The sequence below is a fragment of the Carcharhinus amblyrhynchos genome, chromosome 14 (assembly GCF_965287045.1).
Source record: "Carcharhinus amblyrhynchos chromosome 14, sCarAmb.v2.hapA, whole genome shotgun sequence".
Classification (NCBI taxonomy): Eukaryota; Metazoa; Chordata; class Chondrichthyes; order Carcharhiniformes; family Carcharhinidae; genus Carcharhinus; species Carcharhinus amblyrhynchos.
In genome coordinates, this window is record NC_137337.1 from 23,386,960 (window position 1) to 23,409,196 (window position 22,237).

The 22,237-nt window shown below is 40.2% G+C and overlaps 1 protein-coding gene across 1 annotated transcript in view; it reads right to left on the bottom strand.

Moving 5' to 3' along the window:
• Positions 1–22,237, bottom strand: part of mnat1 (MNAT1 component of CDK activating kinase) — a 114,314-nt gene that overhangs the window by 91,655 nt on the left and 422 nt on the right. The window lies entirely within an intron of this gene.

A 22,237-nucleotide genomic window follows, 5' to 3' on the forward strand; every position in this document is an offset into this window, starting at 1 on the left:
TTGTAACTAAATTAGCATTCAGTCCACGGCATATACTGCCTCATGTAACTTTAACAAGTTAGTGAAGTTTGTTAGATTCTTCCAGCAATATGGACATAATAAATACAATAAATGACATCTAGAAAACCAGTCTATCCACTATTGAAGCCAATGGTCATAAAGCTGTGTTTATTTCACAATTCTCTTTTGGAATGGGTAAGAAACAAAGGGCCCTATTTTGTCATTTTGATTCTAAGCGTTGGACGGACTTGAAACTGGGAGTTTTTCGGATACGACTTTTAGACCCTTTCTCAGGCACCCTCATACGCACTCTGCCTGAAAATGTATCAGCAATTCTGAATCATGCTGCAGGTGGGGCTTAATGTGCCCGAAATCCTGCAGCTCCAATTGGTGCCTCTAACTGCACAGAAAAAAAAGATAGAATGTAGCTGTCCTGCCACATTGCTCCCAGGCTGGATAAGGCCTCCCCTGGGCCCCCATAGACATTGCCCCACTTCAACAACATTACTGACTCTGCATGCATTTAAATGGCTGTTGCGCCCATTTCAGGTGCAGTATTGATTAAGGCCATTTTCGGGCCTTGGTAAAGGGGGAACCGGCGTGGAGTCAGGCACGGATCACACTACTCGCCTCACACTGACTTTACCAAGTTTTTGTGCCCGAAAATGGCATAGCTTAATGGTAAAATCAGGCCCAAGGAGTTTTTTTGCATATTTATATAATTAAGGGACAAACAGATAATTTTACTGAGAATTGCATTAATCATGGCATACAGTTTGTTTTATTAGACAAAAAGGAAATGGCATAAGTAGCTTGTCATGCCATAATTGTTTCAAAGATTGCAAGAGCCTTTGGCAATTAGTGGTTAATCATAACTTCATTCCCCCATTAAAATCAATTGTCATTTTTAAGGACCTGAATTAACAGTTTTCCCATGAGTGGAATTTAAAACTCAAAAATAATGACACCAATGAACAGTGTTGAGTGCATAAATTGTCTAAATTTCACACAATTACTGCAGGTGATTCTTTATTGTGTCCTTATTTTCCAAAGCAGTGCTCTGTTTCACTTTGTGAAACTAACTATTCAACACAAGAAAGTATTTCTTCCAAAAAAAAATTGCTTTTGAGAGGGCAACAAGCTCTTCTGAGTGAATTACTTAAATTAAGGTCCACCCTTTATTCTGTACATAAAATACCCGTGTAATTTATGGGATTATTAGAGGATTATAGCTTTCAATCAAATACCAGTAAAAGTGTCCCTCAGAAACCAGTACTTAAAGTTTTTCAACATTCCAATATAAATATTGTTTTTTGAAACTTTATTGCTTGAAGCGAAGGAATAATCTGTGTTGTGATTCTCATTCATTTCAGGTATCTGCCGATAAGCATGATCAAAAAACGTTTACTGCTGATACCAAGATTTTCAAATTGTGTGTTATGCCAGAACAGAGTCGAAAACAAACTTCAACTTGGTAACAAATTATTATTTGATAGCATGCTGGTGTTATGTCCACGTAAAACTGCTTCTGGATTTGATGCCTCAATGCTCATTTGGAGAGCTGGTGAAGACACAATGGGCTAAATGGCCTCCTTCTGCACTGTAGCAATTCTGTGACTCTTTTTCAGCTTCATTGCAAATATCATTATTTAATTTAATGAGATCCAGAATGCTTGTGCAAGCGTTTGTGGATTCAGAACATTCACCAATAAGCCAACTCTAATAAAAGGTGTCGCCTCGGTTACTGCAGTCCAGCTTCTAATAAGGACCTTCAGTGTTTACTGAGTTGCTCTCTGAACTTTTTGCACTCACACGAGAGGTCCATAAAAATTGAAGATTCATTTAACTGTATCTTTTTCCAATTAGGAAATCACCAATACCACTAAATATCCTCATATATTGTTGGTATTAATTCTACCTCATTCTTGCCAATCTTTGAATTAACCTCATGTATGCAAAGCCAAGAAGGATATTTCCAACGGTTTGTCGAACAATCAATGCATTGAAAACCTGATACTTTATTTTGACAGTGAGCTGGTAAAATAACAAAACCCACAAATATCCGAGTGAGTAGCCAAATGTACAGCAAACACTGGCTGTACCTCTTCTGATTCACCACAATGCCAACTGCAGCCAAATTGTGCAGGAAACTTTGCAGTTACTTTGTGCCAAACAAAATTTACAGTAAATGAAACTAAACTTATCATTGCAGGAAATTCTGCACTAATATCTCCAAACAACGAACCATATCACAAAAGATTGCCAATTAATTAAAGGAATATAGCAATGTGGTCAGTCCACAATCAAATAAATCATAATATATTGGAGTACAGGAGTTACAGAGAGAGGGAAGCAGAAAGGCAATCAGAATCTTTTTATATATACAATGGGGAGGGAGCCACTGACAGAACTAGGAATGTATCATTTATTGTTGACAACAGTTGCCTGTAGTTTGTGATAATTTTTTTTTATTCTAACCAATATTCACAGAACAGCAAGTTGAACTGCATAACAAGTAATTTCACCAGTATAATAAAACTGTAAACTGACTGGAATATTTCATTGACTTTGTTTCCATTTTCCTCATCTTCACCAAGTCCACCTCTGACTCTTCCCTTCCCTTCTTTGAGTTCACTGTCTCCACTTCTGGAGATAGGCCATCAACTAATATTCATCACAAATCAACAGATTTCCACAGCCACCTAGAGTCATTGAATTCCTATAGTACAGAAGGAGGTCATTAGGTCCATCGAGCCTGCATCTGTTCTTTTGATGCAACCTTCTACACCATCTCTTCTGATTTGCTCTTTTTCTCCCTCATTGAGGATTCCCACCCAGTGTGGCTGACAGGGCCTCCCATTGTGTCTGCTTCATTTCACATGCTTTTACTCACCCACATTCCCCTTCCTTCCAGAACCATGACTGGGCTTCTCTTGTCTTCAGCTTTCACCCACCAGTCTCTGCACTGAACAAACCATCTTTTGTCGTTTCAGCCAGTATGATGCCACTGCCAAACACACCTTCCCCTGCTCTCCCCTTTCAGCACCCCATAGAGAGACCACTCCCTCCACAAAACTCTGATCTACTCCCAAGTCATTCCTAACATCCCCTCCCTTCCTTTCAGCACCTTTCCACACAAGTGCAGGAGATACAACACCTGTGTTTTCACCTTCTAAGGCCCCAAACATTCCTTCTGACTGAAAGTATGGTTTTGCACATCCTTTGATTTAGCATACCATAGTGCTCAAGATGTCATCTCCTCTACACTTAGGAGACCAAACTTAGCATGGGTACCACTTTACAGCACACCTCCAGACTGCAAGCATGACAAGTTTATGGTTGCTTGTCATTTTAATTTTCTATCTTACTCCCATGCTGACCTTTCTGCCCTTGGCTTACTACAATACAAACTGAAGAAACAGCATCTTATCCTTCTGCAGTCAACCATCTGGTTCAACAAGTTTAGGTCAGAACCTCCACCTTACCCTTTTTTTGTCTGTTTTTCCTTCTGTTTTGCTGGGCTGGTCTTGTGTGGTTTTTCCTTTCCCTTCACGTTGCATTCAGATGATTGCCATATAGCCATTCACACCTCATTTGAGCACAACTGTGTGTCATATCCATTTCTATTCTCTTGGGCTATTGCACCAAGAAAATTTTCCTCCCCTGCCCTCCACCCAATCGCAGGCCCACAGACCTTCTCTTTTGTTCTCCGCAAGCCCACCCACACCACTCACACCTCCCCCTCCACCCCAAATAAAAAGTACTTGCATTTCTATCTTTCTTAAGTTTGGTGAAAAGCCATCTTGAGCTGCTGAAATGTTAACTCCATTTCTCTCCACAGGTGCTGCGCTGAATATTCCAGCAATTTTTATTTCACATTTCCAGGAATTTGCAGTTACTTTGCTTTTGTAGTGTTGAAGTAATTTAATCAATCTATCTCCAGGATGAGCTAACGTTTCATTTCCAAACATTTCACAATTGATTCTGACTTTAGTCATCATTTCCTTTTAAAACACAAGCACGCACAATTCACAACAATGCAAGTGAACCTGGGGTTTGATATCCCCATCAATTTGGGACAATAATAGCTAGTAGGAAGAGGTACAAAAATTCACTTCTATGTCACTTCTATTTTTCTTTTGGGTTTCAGAACATACACTCAATTCTGTAAAGATTTTTTGACAAATCCAAACGGTAATTTATGAAGCTGTCTGGATCCCCGAACACTGGTCAGTAAGAAAAATGAAATTTTAATTATGTTGCTGGAGGCAGCAGGAAAAATTGGACTCAGAAACAACCATTCATTTCCAAGTTATTTCAATATACAGCAGGTGAATAGATTTTCGCAAACCTGCAATTCAATCAAAAAGCAAATGTCATCATATCCAAAAATACAACGTTCAATTTATGTTTCGTTGAATTGCAGCTTTGTAATTCACTTACAGGTATGCTACTTATTATAGGGTCATACATACCAATTAACTATCAGATTCTGGAAAAGTATATTAGATTGTGTGACAGGGTTAAAATTACCACTGTTGCCCTACAATAGATTACAGAAGAATTGAATGACAAGTAATATATTAAAGGAAAACTATGGGATAAAGTAAAAATTAAATAATGCCTTGGTGGTTATTTTCCAAACGTCGCTGGATTCCGGGGAAGTGCCGGAAGATTGGAAAACGGCTAATGTTACGCCGTTGTTTAAGAAGGGTGCCAGGCAAAAGGCAGGGAACTATAGGCCGGTTAGTTTAACGTCTGTTGTAGGTAAAATGTTAGAATCCGTCATCAAGGAGGAAATAGCGAGACATCTTGAGGGGAATTGCTTGATAGAGCAGACGCAGCACGGTTTCGTTAAAGGAAAGTCGTGTCTGACAAATTTACTGGAGTTCTATGAGGATGTGTCTAGGGCGGTGGATAGAGGAGAGCCAGTGGATGTGGTCTTTCTTGATTTTCAGAAGGCGTTTGACAAGGTACCTCACAAGAGGTTACTGCAGAAGGTCAGGGGACATGGAGTTGAGGGTAGGGTGTTAGCGTGGATAGAGGATTGGTTGTCAAATAGGAGGCAGGGAGTGGGCGTCAATGGGTGCTATTCGGATTGGCGGTTGGTGACTAGTGGAGTGCCCCAGGGGTCGGTGCTGGGGCCTCAGCTATTTACCATTTATATAGATGATCTGGAGGAGGGAACCGAGTGTATGGTGTCGAAATTTGCTGATGACACCAAGATTGGTGGAATGGCAAATTGCGCAGAGGGTGTGGAGAGTCTACAGAAGGATCTGGATAGGCTGGGCGAATGGGCCAGGAAATGGCAAATGGAATTTAATGTTGGCAAGTGCGAGGTGGTCTACTTTGGTAGGAATAATGGTATGAAGGATTATTACTTATGTGGCGAAAAACTGCAGCAGGCGACGGTGCAGAGGGACCTCAGGGTCCTTGTGCATGAGTCGCAAAAACCCAGCTTGCAGGTGCAGCAGGTGGTCAGGAAGGCTAATGGGGTGCTGGCCTTCATAGCGAGGGGGATTGAATATAAAAGTAGGGAGGTCTTGCTGCGGCTGTATAGGGCATTGGTGAGGCCGCAGCTGGAGTAGTGTGTGCAGTTTTGGGCGCCGTACTTACGCAAGGATATTTTGGCCTTGGAGGGAGTGCAGAGGAGGTTTACTAGGCTGATGCCAGAGTTGAGGGGGTTGAGCTATGAGGAGAGGCTGAATAAACTAGGCTTGTACTCGTTAGAGTTTAGAAGAATGAGGGGAGATCTCATTGAGACATATAAGATGATGAATGGGATGGATAGGATAGAGGTGGAGAGACTCTTCCCGCTCAGAAAGGACAGTAGGACTAGGGGGCACAGCCTCAAGATAAAGGGGGGACGGTTTAGAACGGAGTTGAGGAAGAACTTCTTCACTCAACGGGTGGTGAATCTCTGGAATTCTCTGCCCGTTGAAGTGGTGGAGGCTACCTCGCTAAATATTTTTAAGACGCGGGTTGATAAGAGAGGGGATTAAGGGTTATGGGGAGAGGGCGGGAATGTGGAACTGAGCCACGACAGATCAGCCATGATCTTATTGAATGGCGGGTCAGGCTCAAAGGGCTAGATGGCCTACGCCTGCTCCTATTTCTTATGTTATTATGTTCTTATAAGGATAGTAAAACTCAAGGGTTCTGAATTTTTCAGTAAATTAAGTCCAACTACCTAAATTCCTTGGATTTTAAGTAGAGGGAAACTTTCAGTTAACTTTCTATAAATAAAGTGTTGTCAGCTCTACAGAAGCAGGCTTTTTTATTATTGGTTTATGGGATGTGGACATCACTGGCTGGGCCGGCATTTAGTGCCCATCCCTAGTTGCCCTTGCGAAAGTGGTGGTGTGCTGCCTTCTTGAACCAGTTGTCCCTGAGGTGTAGGTACACACACAAGGCTGTTAAGGGGGAAATTCCAAGATTTTGACCTAGCAACAGTGAAGGAACGGCGATACATTTCCAAGTCAGGATAGTGAGTGACTTCAGGGGGACCTCCAGATGGTGGTGTTCCCAGATATCTTTTGCTCTTGCCCTTCTAGTTGGTAATGGTCATGGTTTGGAAGGTGCTACCCAAGGATCCTTGGTGAGTTCCTGCAGTATATCTTGTAGATAGTACACAAGGCTGCCACTGTTCATTGGTGGTGGAGAGAGAGTGGATGATTGTGGAAGGGGTAGCAATCAAGCAGGCTGTTTTATCCCAGATGGTGTCGAGCTTCTTAAGTATTTTTGGAGCTGCACTCATCCAGACAAGAGTATTCCACTACTCTGCTGATTTGTGCCCTGTAGATAGTGGATTTAGGGGAGTCAGGAAGCAAGTTACTCGTTGCAGGATTCCTAGTCTGTGACCTGTCCTGGTAGCCACAGTATTTATATCGCTAGTCTAATTCACTTTCTGGTCAACAGTAACACCAGCATTCTGATAGTGGGGGATTCAGTAATGTAATGCCATTGAATGTCATGGGGAAATGGTTAGATCCTCTCTTGTTGGAGATGGTCATTGCCTGGCATGAATGTTACTTGCTACTTGTCTGAACAAGCCTGGATATTGTCCAGATCTTGCTGTATTTGGACATGGACTATTTTAGTATCTGAATGTCACAAATGGTAACGAACATTGTGCAGTCATCAGTAAACACCCCCACTTAGGAGGAAGTAAGATCATTGATGAAACAGCTGGAGATGGTTGGGCCTCAAACACTACCCTGAGGAACTCCTGCAGTGATGTCCTGGAGCTGAAGTGATTGACCTCCAACTACTACAACTATCTCCCTGTGTGCCAGGTCTGACTGCAACTTGGGTTACAAGTTTAGTAGTCTAACAAATAGAGACTCAAATCTGTCACATATGCATCGAGTCGCATGTGGATACTCCAGGACCTTTCACATGTCCTGAACAACAACATGTTATAATTATGAGGTCTATAGGATTGTTATGCTTTGAGACAGTAGTTTAAATTTAAGGTAAAAGAATGAAGGAGGGTCATTTGACCTGCATTGCTGTCTGCCCAACAGCAAGCCTGGTTGGTCTGATTGTTACTGATTAAAAGGAACATAAATTGTTTAACGTGGACAAACGTGTGTGGTTCTTAAACCTGGAGAGATAATGGCAGCAGCCGGTATGCTAACAATGAAAGACTGGAGCCTCCAAAGTGCTGGAGAAGTGCTGACAACAATCGGACTGTAAACAGTTGTTTTTTTAAAATGTCTGCTCACTTCCAAGATAAGTGCTGGGATCTCAAGGATAGCCGATCAACATTTCTATCTGGATTCAAGATTCATATGATTATCATGGAGATGGGTTCTGAGGGGGATGGGGCTAAGACAGCTACGAAAACTCAGTTAAGATTAATCTGTCAAGATTCAGGAGAAGGAGAGCAGTTTTGAGTTGCAAGATGCTGTGGTTCACAGCACAGGCATGTCAGTGGAAGCTTGCACTCCTAGAAAAAGAAGCTCCAGGGGGAAAAAACTCACTGTGAAAGACAGCTCTGAGATTAAAAAGTTCTCAGACTGAGGAAGGAAAAGATCAGAAGTAAATCCTGGGTAGCTGGTTCCAGATGAATTCACAGTATGTCTGTGAAATGGGTTTTTGGTTGTGCTACAAAAAAAGGGTATGGGTATGGGTTTTGTTTTGTGTTTAAAGTATTGGTTGCCTACAAAGATTACTGTATTTTTAGACACTGTCAAAGCCTTAAAAGGTGAAATCTTGTTGTGTCAACCTATCAGCTATTAACTGAAAGATAGACTTTCTTTTTAAAAGTCATTGGTTTCATAACATTGTTCAGGAAGTGTCATCAACTGCAGTACTTGACTGCTGGACTTCTGAACTTAAGCAGCTGTTGGCAACACTACGGTGCATCCATCAGGATGAGTTTCATGGACAGCCCATTTATTGATGAGGTCAGCTAGCAGCTTAAAAGGTATGCAGAGATTGGGGACAGTCAAGACCGACCAGTGGAGGAGGCCCTGAATGCATCGCACTCCCAAAGTCCAACAGTATTCAGTTTTGAATGCTGGCAAGATTGCTCCTCAGGAGAGTGCAACCATAGCCTATTTGAGATGCCAATGTCGGTTGTCCAAGTCTCCAAGGCACATAGGAGTGCGGGAATCACTGCTGCCCGGTAAACTATGGCCTTAGTCTTAGATTTAAGACCCTGGTCTTCAAATAGCTCACTGGCACATTGGAAGCAAGAATGAATTTCGTCATCTATCCTTTATCACTGCTAGAATACAACGCCTCAAATGGAAATATACGCGTGGAAGAACCAAATCTAAGCTCAATATCACTTGATCTACAGTTAACCAAACATGCAGACTATGATTCAAGTTCAGGGCAAACTCAAAATTACAGAATGCTAACCTTGCACAGCCTTTATGTCTAAATCGGGATCACATCTGTATTTGCTATGTTGAACAAATCAGAATAATCCCCAACATGACACATATGAGATAGCTGATTGCCTACCAACTTTTCTTCTTTTTGGCATAAATTCAAAGAAGTTAAACACATCTGCACTGCATCCCACCACTTACATGAATCACACAATGTCAGGGTACTGGAAGTCCTTGGCTTGTGAGAGCCAGTTCCTAAAAACAAACAATCAAACTGCCAATCCAAAGTTAGTTGAACTATTTCACAATGCAGCACTTAGTCACATGTTCCCATGCAAATTAATTGCTAACATGTTAAGTTGTTAAAACAAAATTAATTCTAGGTGTTAGAAAATCAACCCAATGAATCCACAAACTACCTGTCCTGATTAGAGCAGCTCTTAGAGTTTGAGCCCAAAAAAAAAACCTAACACATCTTCAAACACATGAACCTGTCTAATTAGGTACCCACTGCCATAGTTTAAACTGGACAATTTCTCATTTGAGTTTCAACAAAATGACTCTCAATTTTTTTAAAATAAGATTTAATCTCGAGTGAATTCATGCATTGGGGCTGTGCAGACATAAAAAGATTACCATTCAAAACAGTATTTTTTTTTACCTAAATCGACCATCAAGAATAGATACTATGCAGAGTTCACTGTTTGTTTTACAGATCATTCCAGTCATGTGTTCCATTTTTTAATTATAATTCGTATTTCTGTAAAGGCAATATCCTCTCAGAGCATCTAACAAGGCAGAAAAAGATTAGCATCCAACAGGAAAAGGGGAAAAACTGAACAAGGAACGGGAAAGGTTGTCAGACGACTGATTTTGGAACATAATGTAGGATACGAAAATTTTGTCCATAATGGAATGCAAAAAGCAGGGAGCTAGCAGTAATCCAATGCCAATTACATTACAGAAGCAGGCTATTTGACCTGAATGGTCGGTATTGCATTACCCTCCACACAAGCAGTCTTCCTCCTGCTGCATATCCCCTTTCCTTCAGCCACCTAACTAACCTATTCTAACCTTGACGTTGTCATGGTTTCTGAATGACTAACTGCATTCCACAGCCTCACAACCCAAAATAGTTTCTTCTGTTTTCTGTCCCAAACCTCTAATATTTAATTTTCTATCCAAGTCCACTGTCTCTAGAACCCTCAATGACTGAAAAGAATGATTCCATCTACAGTGTCGCATCTTTTCATAAGTGCAAATACCTCTGTCAAATGGCCCTTTGGTTCCCAAGTTTTTCTTCGTATTTGCATTTCCCCATACCAGGCAGACTTGTAATCTAAGTTATGCTTCCCCTTTTTGCTGCAACTTTTTTCCTACATATGGAACCTAAAATGAGTGTTAGTATCCAAGTGGCTTATTTTATTCATCATTGCACCTTGATTTTTATATGCCACAAAGAATATTCCATCAATTTTTTTCTAATGGCTTTACGCACTTGAAGTGCTGCTTTTGATGCCTTCTCAACACCTAAATCCTTCTGCTTTTCCACATCATCCAACTTTTCTCAATCAAATGAGTTACTTTTGTTTTCCACACGGTGTGTGATCAATCATATAAAATTGTACCTGGTTACTAAGTAAATGTAGTGGTTGTACTTTATTCAAATGCTTTTTGAAGATCTATATAATGTGCCCAATTTTGGGAACACTACACTTGGAATGGTGTCAGTAGACAAAAAGGATGAAGAATGAATTCACTGAGATAATACAAGGATAGGAAACTATATATGAGATGACAATGAAGAAACTCTGAATTACAGCAGAGGCAATTAAGAGATTGCTCGGAATTTAAATTATAAAAAAGATGTTTCATAAAACACAGGGAAATATTATTTTTAAGTTGATAATTATGCATTTAAGATTAAAAGAACAAAGTGAGAGGCAGGAGAACTTTTATGCAGAGGACGCTTCGGTCAAGGAATCTAAGAGAACAAAGCAAAAAGCCAAAATCAATAGGGTAATATGAAAAGAAATAGTTATTTGAAGAAGAAACATATATTATGCCATAAGAAAAGAAAAAAGGGAATGAGATGAAATAGACCACTGAAAGCCAAGACAGCCACAGTAATACAAATGGCTTTTCTCTATTGTAAATTCCTAGGCAGCACTTGAGAAACTTCTCACAAACATAAGTCACATGTTGAATCACAGGAAAGACAAATCGCATGGAAAGGGATAGTTAGCAAAAAGCAAGATGATATAGGGAGGTTTCTCAGGTCTAGCAAGATAGGGCGGATGATGTTTTGTTTTGGGGTGGCTGCTATCTGGGCGATCCCTCAATAATCTGGATTTAGGAATTGGGGAAGCAGTACTGAAATTTACTGATAACAGCAAGCAAATTGTGACAAGGACAGTGAAAAACTATAGGTAGATACAGTTAAGCTATGGAAGACAGAGAATCATTCATTTCCGAGCCAATTTAATTGAAGAGAGATAAAGATGCAACACTGTAACATGCCTTTCTGCCTGAGCAGTCTGTGTTGGCATTTATCCTCCACACCAGCTCAAATAATTCTAATCTCATTTCCACACCCAGTTTCAATGCTCTTTCAATCCATTTGATATCACTCTCTTATTCAAACTAAATTGTGAATGTTGTCAGTTTTTGCTTAAACCTCTAGCCCTGGGAGCGTATTCCATAATGTCCTAATTGTCAGGCCCAGTTTTGTACAGTCCTTTAATGGAAGAATATAAAAACAACAGAAAAAGTGTTGCATAGGTTATCTGAAAATAGCAGTGACAGTTATGATAACTGATTTGATAAAATTTACTGGAATCAAGCAGGTTGAGGGCTCAAATGATAAAGAAACGTCATGATTGCATGTAACCTAAAAATGGGAGTAGTTAATTCAGCCCTTTGAACCTGCACTTGGATGACCTTCTACCTCACTACATTTTTCTGCCCAAATCCCTTGATTCTCCAAACATCTAATCGATCTCAGTCCTAAACGTCCTCAACAATCGAGCATCCTCAATTCTTTTAGGTAATCAATCCCAAAGATTCACAACCTTTTGAGTGAAGAACTGTCTCCTTGTCTCAGGCCTACAGAATCAACTCTTTATTCTCAGACTGTGCTCACATCAAATAATGGGGTAAACAATAACAAGTCTTAGGTGGATTGGCCATGCTAAATTAACCCTAGTGTCGGGGGGATTAGCAGGGCAAATAAGAGGAGTTACGGGAATAGGGCCTGGGTGGGATTTTGGTTAGTGCAGATTTGATGGGTCAAATGGCCTCCTTCTGCCATTGTACAGATTCTATGATTCTAAGTCGCTCTCACTGGAGAGTGTATTGAGAGAACACAAATTTGAAACAAGCGCACAAACAGATTGAAAGAGCTAGGAAAAAATGTTTGGTGGTTCTTTTAGGTGGAATATGCTGCCACAAATCTCCAATACTATTTTGGAAAGAAATTAGTTAGCTACTGGGAATAAAAGTAATATTAAAAGCTGGACAGCAAACAGGAAAGCAGATTACACTGGACAGCTCATGTGAAAAGATATCAGCACTACAACCACAACAAACTGAATGTTACAGCACTAAAATGGACCATTCTATTATTACTATCAAAACGATTAGATCTGCATCCCCGAGTCTATTTACCCACTGAATACAAAGGTTCCTAAATAGTAAGCATGGACAGGATATTTGAATGCATGGCTTCCAAATGGGCAAATATATCACACGATGCTTAGCTATTCAGAATGGGAAAAATACTTGATTATTGAACTATATTCCATTTGCCAATCTCAGCCGAGGCAACTATTACCCCAACATAAGGAAACTGAAGAAAGACAATCAATACATCAGGCCATATCCCTAATTCAGGATAACACAGAGAAAAGGAGGGAGCCAGAATTGATGAAGCAAGCCTGGAAGTTCCAATGATGAAAAAGTACACTAACATTCAACGTTCAAGTTCAAATATGAGGAATATTTACTTAAGACAGCAAAGGGTTATCACCCATGATATAGATCACCATGAAAGTACAATCCACTCAAATCATTCAAAAATATTCCTACACTTAGAGAACTAAATGATCTAACCACCTGAAATACGCAACGTAATTGTTAAAAACCTGAATGTGAGTGATACCCCAATGTGTTCTGAGAAGGTGTTGACACTAAACCCTCTTCTGAAGCCACTGCTGCCCTCGTGGTTAAAAGGTGCTATCACTGAGATCTTAAGTGGAAAATACTACTGCTCTGACCCAGTGATCATGGAGGAAATACTAGATGGTCGAAAGTCAGAATGTGATTTGGAAATGGTGGCATTTTAATAACATTGCTAATCTCACTTTTCTTGCTGGTAGTGGTTGCAGAGGAAGGAAGTGCTGTTGAAATTATATTGATAAGTGCTGCTGTGTATGCTGTACTGAGCTAGCCATGAAGGTCGATATTGGATCCATTGACACCAATACCAATCAAGCAAATCACTTCATCTTGAATGGTATCCAAATTCTGGAGCACTATTTCAGCTGAATTCATCCAAGTGAGTGGTGAGCATTCCTCCACAGTTATACATAACAGAGATTGAGGGTGGGGGAGGCAGTCAGGAATGAAATGGTTATTACAGGGTATCTGGCTTCCACTGTCTTGCAGTTATTATAGTCAATGTCAACTCATAGAAGCGATGTGGAGGAACTAGATCAGGGTAGAAGATTCAGCTTTCCCTTCAAGATGATCATTGACTGCATTTATCTGGTGTGTGCAAATGTTACCATCAAGAAGTAGGTTATTGGTCAGCAGATGTCATTTAATGGCACTTTTCATGAAGTTTGGAAGCAGGCAGCAACTGGCATTAGAACATAGAAAAACTACAGCACAAACAGGCCCTTCGGTCCACAAGTTGTGCCGATCATATCGCTACCTACTAGGCTTACCTATAACCCTCAATCCTATTAAGTTCCATGTACACATCCAGAAGTCTCTTAAAAGACCCTACTGAATTTGCCTCCACCACCACTGACGGCAGCTGATTCCACTCACTCACCACCCTCTGAGTGAAAAACTTACCTCTGACATCTCCTGTGTACCTACTCCCCATCACCTTAAACCTGTGTCCTCTCGTAGCAACCATTTCAGCCCTGGGAAAAAGCCTCTGAGAATCCATCCGATCAATACCTCTCAACATCTTATACACCTCTATCAGGTCACCCCTCATCCTTCACCTCTCCAAGGAGAAAAGACCGAGCTCCCTCAACCTATCCTCATAAGGAATGCCACCCAATCCAGGCAACATCCTTGTAAATCTCCTCTGCACCCTTTCAATAGCTTCCACATCCCTCCTGTAATGAGGTGACCAGAATTGAGCACAGTATTCCAAGTGGGGTCTTACAAGGATCTTATAAAGCTGCAGCATTGTTGGTTTTTCCTTATTCTTTGAACTTAGAAGATGCCTGGAATTTTCGATGCATTAGTAGATGTCTGTATCATAGCTTACTGGAAAATCTGTAGCATTACCAATAGGATGCCATCAGTGTCTACAGATGTCACTATACCCAAAATGCTCAGTCACTTAATGTTCCGTGATGGGCACTTTGGCCTGAAAGTTACATAGCTTGTGCCACATATCCTATTTGGCCCAACCTGTCCATGTGAATGTTTATGCGCCACTCAAGCCTATTGTTCAGCTTTCCTCTTGCACCACTTGGGCCCTGTTAGAAAGTGGTGGTGATACCTTGAGCCTGGGTTGGATTATGGTACCTACTATATATTAGGTTAGCCGCTATCGTTCTGATTGAAAATACAGAAGGCCTAGAAATAGTATAGAAATCAGAAAATTTAGGAAATAAAGATTCAAAGTGCCTGAAGTAGCCCTTGATTTCACATGTAATCTCCTAACTATGTTTGAAAGACTTGGTTCGCACATGTAGATTCAAACAAACACAACAGGTTTTAATGAAGAGCTGTTCCTTGCTCTGCATCAGAATACAAAGCTGAAGGTTAAACAGCAACCTGAACACACACCCAAATGACAATCAAATCATGTGATCAACTGTTAAAGCAGCCTGGCATCCCTCTTAAGAATATAACAATGTTATATCATTCCCCCTTAACTTCTGTGGTGATGACATCAAATTACTATGATGTTAAATGTATGATCAATAATCCACTAGGCAGTACAATGCATTATTCAAGATATTCAACAAGAAAGCCAATCAAAAGGATGTCTATTCCTCTTTGGTTTTCAACGATCTGGAATTTGGCTGTCCTTGACCCTAGAAGTAGGATTTGGAACTTCAGTAGACCCTTCTTCTCTTGGAACTAATTCTGGATCATTCTCATATGATAAAGTAGCAGAGGCACAATCAGGCAACTCAGATTCAGCTAAGTCTTCCATAATAGTATCCATAACACTAGGGACTAAAATTGGTACTTCGGGGGAATGATTCAGAGAAATCATTGAGCTGATAACAACAGGTTAGCATGGCGCCACCAAATAACTTCATCTTCGGTTTGAACTATGTAAGAAATTGGACCTGTTTTTACTAAAACTATGGCTGGCTCCCATTCTCAACTCATATCATAATTACATGGTAACACTTGATCTCCTTGTTGAAATAAGTATTGTCTTGCCTTCATTCTCATCCAAATACTTGTGATACTCTACTATCTCTGAAGTTTCTGAAGGTAATAAATCAAATGTAGCTCCCAACTTTCTCTTTAAGAACAGTAATGCAAGTGAACTTGGGTAGTCAGATGAGTGGTGTTTCTATAAGATGGCAAAAAGCTACTCACACATGATAATGAACTTTGCTCATCTGAAGCTTTTAAAGAATATTTTAAGGATTTAACAAATGTTTCAGCTAATCCACCAGTAGATGGAGGATAAGGTGCAGATTTTATATGCTGAACACCATTTACTTTGAGATAATCCTCAATCTTGTCAAGTGAACTGTGAACCATTATCTCCAACAAGCTGTTCAAGTTTACCAAATCTTGTAAGCATTTCTTCCAGGTTTTCATTGGTTTGTTCAGATGTAGGAGATCTCATGATAAAAACTTCTGGCCATTTTAAGTGTGCATCGACTGTAACAAGAACATGTAACCTTCAAACAGACCAGTGAAATCTACATTTAATCATTGTCATGGCATTTTAGGCCATTCCTAAGGATGTAAAGAAGACAACAGCATATTTATTGACACTCTCCCATTTTCTTTTCCTCCCAGTCTGAACATCCAGACCCAGCCACCAAAAATAACTACATGTCAGTTTCTTTATTTGAACTATACCAAGACAACCTTCATGTAGCTGTTCAAGAACTCTTCCATGCAGACTAGCAGGAATGATCACTTGGATTCCCCACAAAGACACCCACTTTGGGCAGTCAATTGATGCCTTCTTGACACATGCTTCCAAATCAGAATGTGGACAATGTGTTCCAGCTATCCTTCCCTTCAATACTATATCCATCATGTTCCCCATCACAGGATCATTTCTGGTACATTTCTGAAGATGAAAAGCTGTTGCAGGTAAATGATCTTCTAGTGAAAAATAAAGATTAGGAAAACTAGTTGGTGGCATCTGCTCAATAGGTAAAAGGTAAGCGCAATAATGTAATGTATCTGCATAAGCATGGCAATTGATACTCTATATCGTGTGTGTGTGCAGATACAATCAGCAACCACCTTCGCAATCAACTAGTAACTAATGACCATATATCTCTTCACAGCCCAAAATTACAATTAAGGATTGTTAATGTGAAATGGAAACCATACAACTAATGATGAAACTTTCATACACCAAAAGTTATACTTAATGTTTATCTAATTGAGCATAGTCGGATTCAGCACTAGTCCGAGTACACAATGCAAAAAAAAATTGGTTGTTCCTCTCCCAAAGGCATATTACATGAAACTAATGCCCCTACTCCATAAGGTGAAGCATTGCAAGCAAACAGTAATGGTAGCTTTAGATTAAAATTATTTCAGGTTTCTGCAAAGCATCTTTGTACACTTTCTCACATTCTGTTGTCCAGTTCCATGACTGTGTTGCACATAGCTACATTATTGAACCATTGCATAATTTGCTACGTTAGGAACGTATTCGCCATAATACTTCAGTAATCCTAGAAAGGACTGCAATTGTGTCACAATCTTCGGATATGGTACTTCTAAAATTGCACCTATCTTTTTAGGTGTTCTATGTAGGCCTTTACTATCAATAAGATGACCCAATTACTGGACTGACATCCTGAAAAAGTCACACTTTTCTTTCTTGATACGTAGACCACGTGCTTCAAAACATTCCAATGTTGCTTCTAAATTATTCAAGTGCTTTTGTTCACTGGACCCTATGATTAAGAATCATTCAGGTAACCTTGTATACCAGAGAGACCACATCTGATCCATCGATCTTTGGAAAAGGATCAGTACAGATGTTACCCCAAAAGGTAAATTTTTATATCAAAAAAGCCTTTATGAGTACCAATGGTTGTGATTTAGTGCCTACGTTAATCTGTAAATATGCTTGTGAAAAATCAGTCTTGCTGAGTTTCTGCCCATCTGATAATTCAGCAAACAAATCTTCAATTAAAGGAAGTGGATATTGATCAGCACACAACACCGGATTTATGGTTGTTTTAAATCACCACAAATACAAACTGAACCATTTGGTTTCATGATAGATACAATGGGAGTAGTCCAGTCACTTTACAACAGGCTCTAATACACTGGTATTGACAAGTCATACTAATTCTTCTTCGATCTTGGGATTACAAAAAGTACCTCTCCTGCTTTGAACCTCTGATTGAATTTTTGGCTCTATCTCAAGTTTCACTTGAACTCCCTTAAATTGAGCCAAGTGTCTCTGGATACGATCTTGTATTTATCCAGAATGTACTCTGGATCTGTTTTGGCATCAACCAGTCTGTTGATAGCACTCCAGTTAAGCTTTATCTTCTCCAAGCATGATCACCCAGAAAGAGTTGGAAAATTATCACGGACCACTTGGAGAGGCAACACTGCTGTTTGTGCACTGATCTACATTGACCATGATGTAATCTTTTAACAGCATTATTCCTTCTGTGTACGTTCATAAAATTACATCAGCTGGTTTTAAAGGATGATGCTTTATTTTTTGCTGGTATGTAGTCTCAAGAATTAAAGATACTTCAGCACCAGTATCAGCCTCCATCCTAATATGTTGTCCACTTTGGAATCACCCAGAATGTGATCAACCCTGTTTGGAAAAGTTGGTTAGTTGGATCTCTTCTTTATAATTTTTGGACATTCTCTTCTTCACAGTTGTAATTCTTTTCCATGTTGTAAATTATTTTTATAGAATTCAACTTATTTTTCTTCTTGACGATACCCAGATGCTCTAATATTTTTCTCAGGGGAACCTGATCTAGCCCAACAGGTTTTTGCAAAGTGATCTTTTTTGCCATAATTCTTCCATTGACTATCCTTGCTCCAATATTCACTTGCTGAATGGCCCATTTTGTACATCTGTGACATGCTTGTTCCTGTTTTAACTATAACACCTTTTAGGAGAAAAGGAGACAAACCAAGGGTAAAATGGAACGGTGGTGTTAACATAACTTCTGTGGAAGGAAAGATGAATTGATAAGTTTTGGAATGAGAAAGGGTCTCTTATAAAGAATCAGTTCTCATATACATTTCTTGAACTGAAATTATCTTAACACATCAAAATTTATAATATCCTGAAACCAAGAAATAGAAAACATCTAGATCATTATAGAGCTCTATGACAAAATGTATTTCATATTAACCATCAAATCTAAAACTGATTAGACTAGATAGCCTTTGAATATTCATATTTGTATTTTGGTTCAATTAGCACTTTAAAGAAATTACAGCAAAAAAAACTAAAGATAGTTTTGTTTTTCATGCTTCATACAAACAAGTTCACAATAAAACACTTTACCACTTTCACCTGGACTTCAGTGTGACAGGTTGGTATTATATTTTGATTTCCTGCTTCAACTAAACTTGCAAGAAACTTGAATCAGCACTCCTGTCTCTGTAAACTCTAGTCAACACTATCATCCTAACTGGTTTCAATTAGGGGACTCTTACAAGAATTCAGCCATATTCATCCTGAAGCCTTTTAAAGAAAGAACTTGCATTTTGTTCAGATTCCAGAAAACTGGTTTCTCCAGCTTGCATTACTAAATTCATTTCCCAACCACACAAACAAAACCCAGTTTGTCCATGGATATAGAGTCGTTACTGGAAAAGAATATAACATAATAAGATAACTTCAAGTAACAGGCTTGGAGAAGCAGCATTCCAACAATTCAAAATGAATAGTTCCCAAATAAAATATGAAGCCAAAAAGGCTGACAATGTGAACTGTGTGGTAAGTATTTATAAAGAACAAAGAGCTAATGTTTTAAATCACTGAATTGATTGTGATTTGATTTATTATTGTCACATGTACTAACATACACTGAAAAGTATCGTTTCTTGCATGCTACACAGACAAACCATACCATTCAGAGAAGGAAACAAGAGAATGCAAATGTAGTGTTACAGTCATAGCTAGGGTGTCGCAAAAGATCAACTTAATGCAAGATAGGTCCATTCAAAAGTCTGATGGCAGCAAGGAAGAAGCTGTTCTTGAGTCAGTTGGTATGTGAACCAAGATTTTTGTATCTTTTTCCTGACAGATGAAAGTAGAAGAGAGAATGTCTAGGGTGTGCAGGGTCCTTAATTATGCTGGCTGTTTTGCCGAGGCAGCAGAAAGTGTAGACAGAATCAATGGATGGAAAGCTGGTTTGCGTGATGGATTGGGCTACATTCATGACCTTTTGTAGTTTCTTGCAGTCTTGGGCAGAGCAGGAGCCATATCAAACTGATACAACTATAAAGAATGCTTTGTATGGTGCATCTGTAAAAGGTCAAGAGAGTTGTAGCAGACATGCCAAATTTCCTTAGTCATCTGAGAAAGTAGAAGCATTCATGGGCTCTCTTTACTGTAGTGTCGGTGTGTGTGTGTGTGTGTGTGTGTGTGTGTGGGGGGGGGGGGGGGGGCGCGCGAAGAGAAGAGAGAGAGACAGACAGACATGTTGTTGGTGATCTGGACATCTAAAAACTTGAAACTCCCCACCACTTCTACATCATCCCTGTTGATGTAGACAGGGGCACGTTCTCCATTACACCTCCTGAAGTCAATGACAATCTCCTTCATTTTGTTGACATCGAGGGAGAGATTATTGTCGGGGCACCAGTTCACCAAATTCTCTATCTCATCATTGTTTGAGATCCAATCTCCTACAATGGTGTCGTCAGCAAACTTGAAAAATCAAGTTGGAGGGGAATTTGGCCACACAGTCATACATGTATAAGGAGTATGGTAAGGGGCTGAGAACACAGCCTTGTGGGGCACTGATGTTGAAGATGGTTGCGGAGGGGGTGGTCTTGCCGATCCTTACTGATTATGGGCTGTGAGTTGAGAAGTTCAGGATCCAGTCATAGAGTGAGCAGCCGAGGCCCGAGCCATGGAGTTTGGAGATGAGTTTCGTAGGAATATTGGTGTTCATGGCTGAGCTGTATTCAATAAATAGGAGTCTGACATTGGTGTCTTTGTTATTTAGGTGTTCCTGGTGTGTTATGGCACAGGAAGTCTATGATTAGCCCATCATGTCCACACTGGCTCTCAGAATGAGCAACTTACTAACTGCCATAGAATCCCTACAGGACAGAAGGAAGCCATTTGGCCCACTGTGTCTCCACTGTCTCTCTAAAAGAGCATCTTACCCAGCGCCCCCGCCTCACCCCGAATCCCCACAACCTCACATGGCTAATTCACCTAACCTACACATCTTTTGGACACTAAGGGCAATGTAGCGTGATTAATCCACTTAACCTGCGCATCTTTGGATTGTGGGAGGAAACCAGAACACCCAGAGGAAACCCATGTTCGCCAATCCTCTGCCTTTTCACCATACCCTGCTCATTGTTCCTTTTCAGGTAACAATCTTTTGAATGCTTCATTTGAACCTACCTCACCACACACTCAGGCAGCATATTTCAAATCCTAGCCACTCACTGCAAGAATATTTTTCCCCCTCAAAGCAGTTCTGCTTCTTTTATTAATTACTTTAAATCTCTTTCTTAATCCTTTCACAAATAGAAACAGTCTCTCCCCATCTACTCTTTCCAGCTTCCTCATGATTTTGAATATCTTTATCAAATGTCCTCTCAGCCTTCTGTTATTCAAGGAAAGCAGTCCTAACTTCCCCAATCTACCTTCATAACTGAAGTTCCTCACCCTGGAACTATTCTCATGAATCGTTTCTGCACTCTCCAATATCTTCACATCCTTTTTAAAGTGCAGTGCTCAGACTTGGACACAAAACTGCAGCTGTAGCTGAACTAGTGACTTACATAAGTTCAACATAGCCTCCTTGCTCTATGCCCTTATTAACAAAGCCCAGGATGTTGTATGCTTTATTAACTGCTCTCAACTTGTCCTGCCACCTTCAATGACCTGTGCACATTTTTACCCAGGTCCTCCTGCTCCTTTAGAGTTTTACTTTCCCGTTTCTATTGTCTCTCCATGTTCTTCCAATTTAAGTGAATCATTCACATTTCTCTGCATTGAAAAACTGTTTATTTGCTTGGTATAGATTCCAATAAACCCAAATGCTCAATGATATTCATTAACAACTGAAGAGAGAAGACTAATATTTCATTTTGAAATACTAAATATTATTATACTGTGCAATTTCAGGTCGTGTTCCATATTTTCACCATCACTTTTTTTTTGTTTGTGGGGAGACTGAATTCAGTTGACAGGCTGTACCGTACGGTACTAAAGGGCAGCATAGTGGCACCGAACCAGCAGTGGCCAGAAGCAAATTACTGCAGATGCTGGAATCTAAAACCAAAAGGCAAAATGCTGGAAAAACTCAGCACGTCTGGCAGCATCTGTAAGGAGAGAAAAGAGTTGACGTTGCAAATCCAATGGCCCTTTGTCAAAGGTAAAAGGCATAAGAAGTGGGAATATTTATACTGTAGGGTGAGGGAATGAAAGATGAGTCATAACCACAAAAACATGGGAAAGGCTGCGAATGGCAGCCCACAGAGAGAATAAACGCGTGACCAAATGGCAGAGGAGCCAAAATCGGAGGGTAAGCTACGGCAGATGAAGGGGGGGGTTGTTGGGGAAAGAAGATGAGTCTCACAACATCAGTGACCCGGGTTCGATTCCCAGTTTGGGTGACTGTGCAGACTCTGCACATTCTCCCCACGTCCACGTGGGTTTCCTTCAGGGGCTCCAGTTGCCTCCTACAGTCCGAAAGATGTGCTAGTTAGATGCATTGGCTATGCTAAATTGTCCCTCAGTGTACCTGATCAGG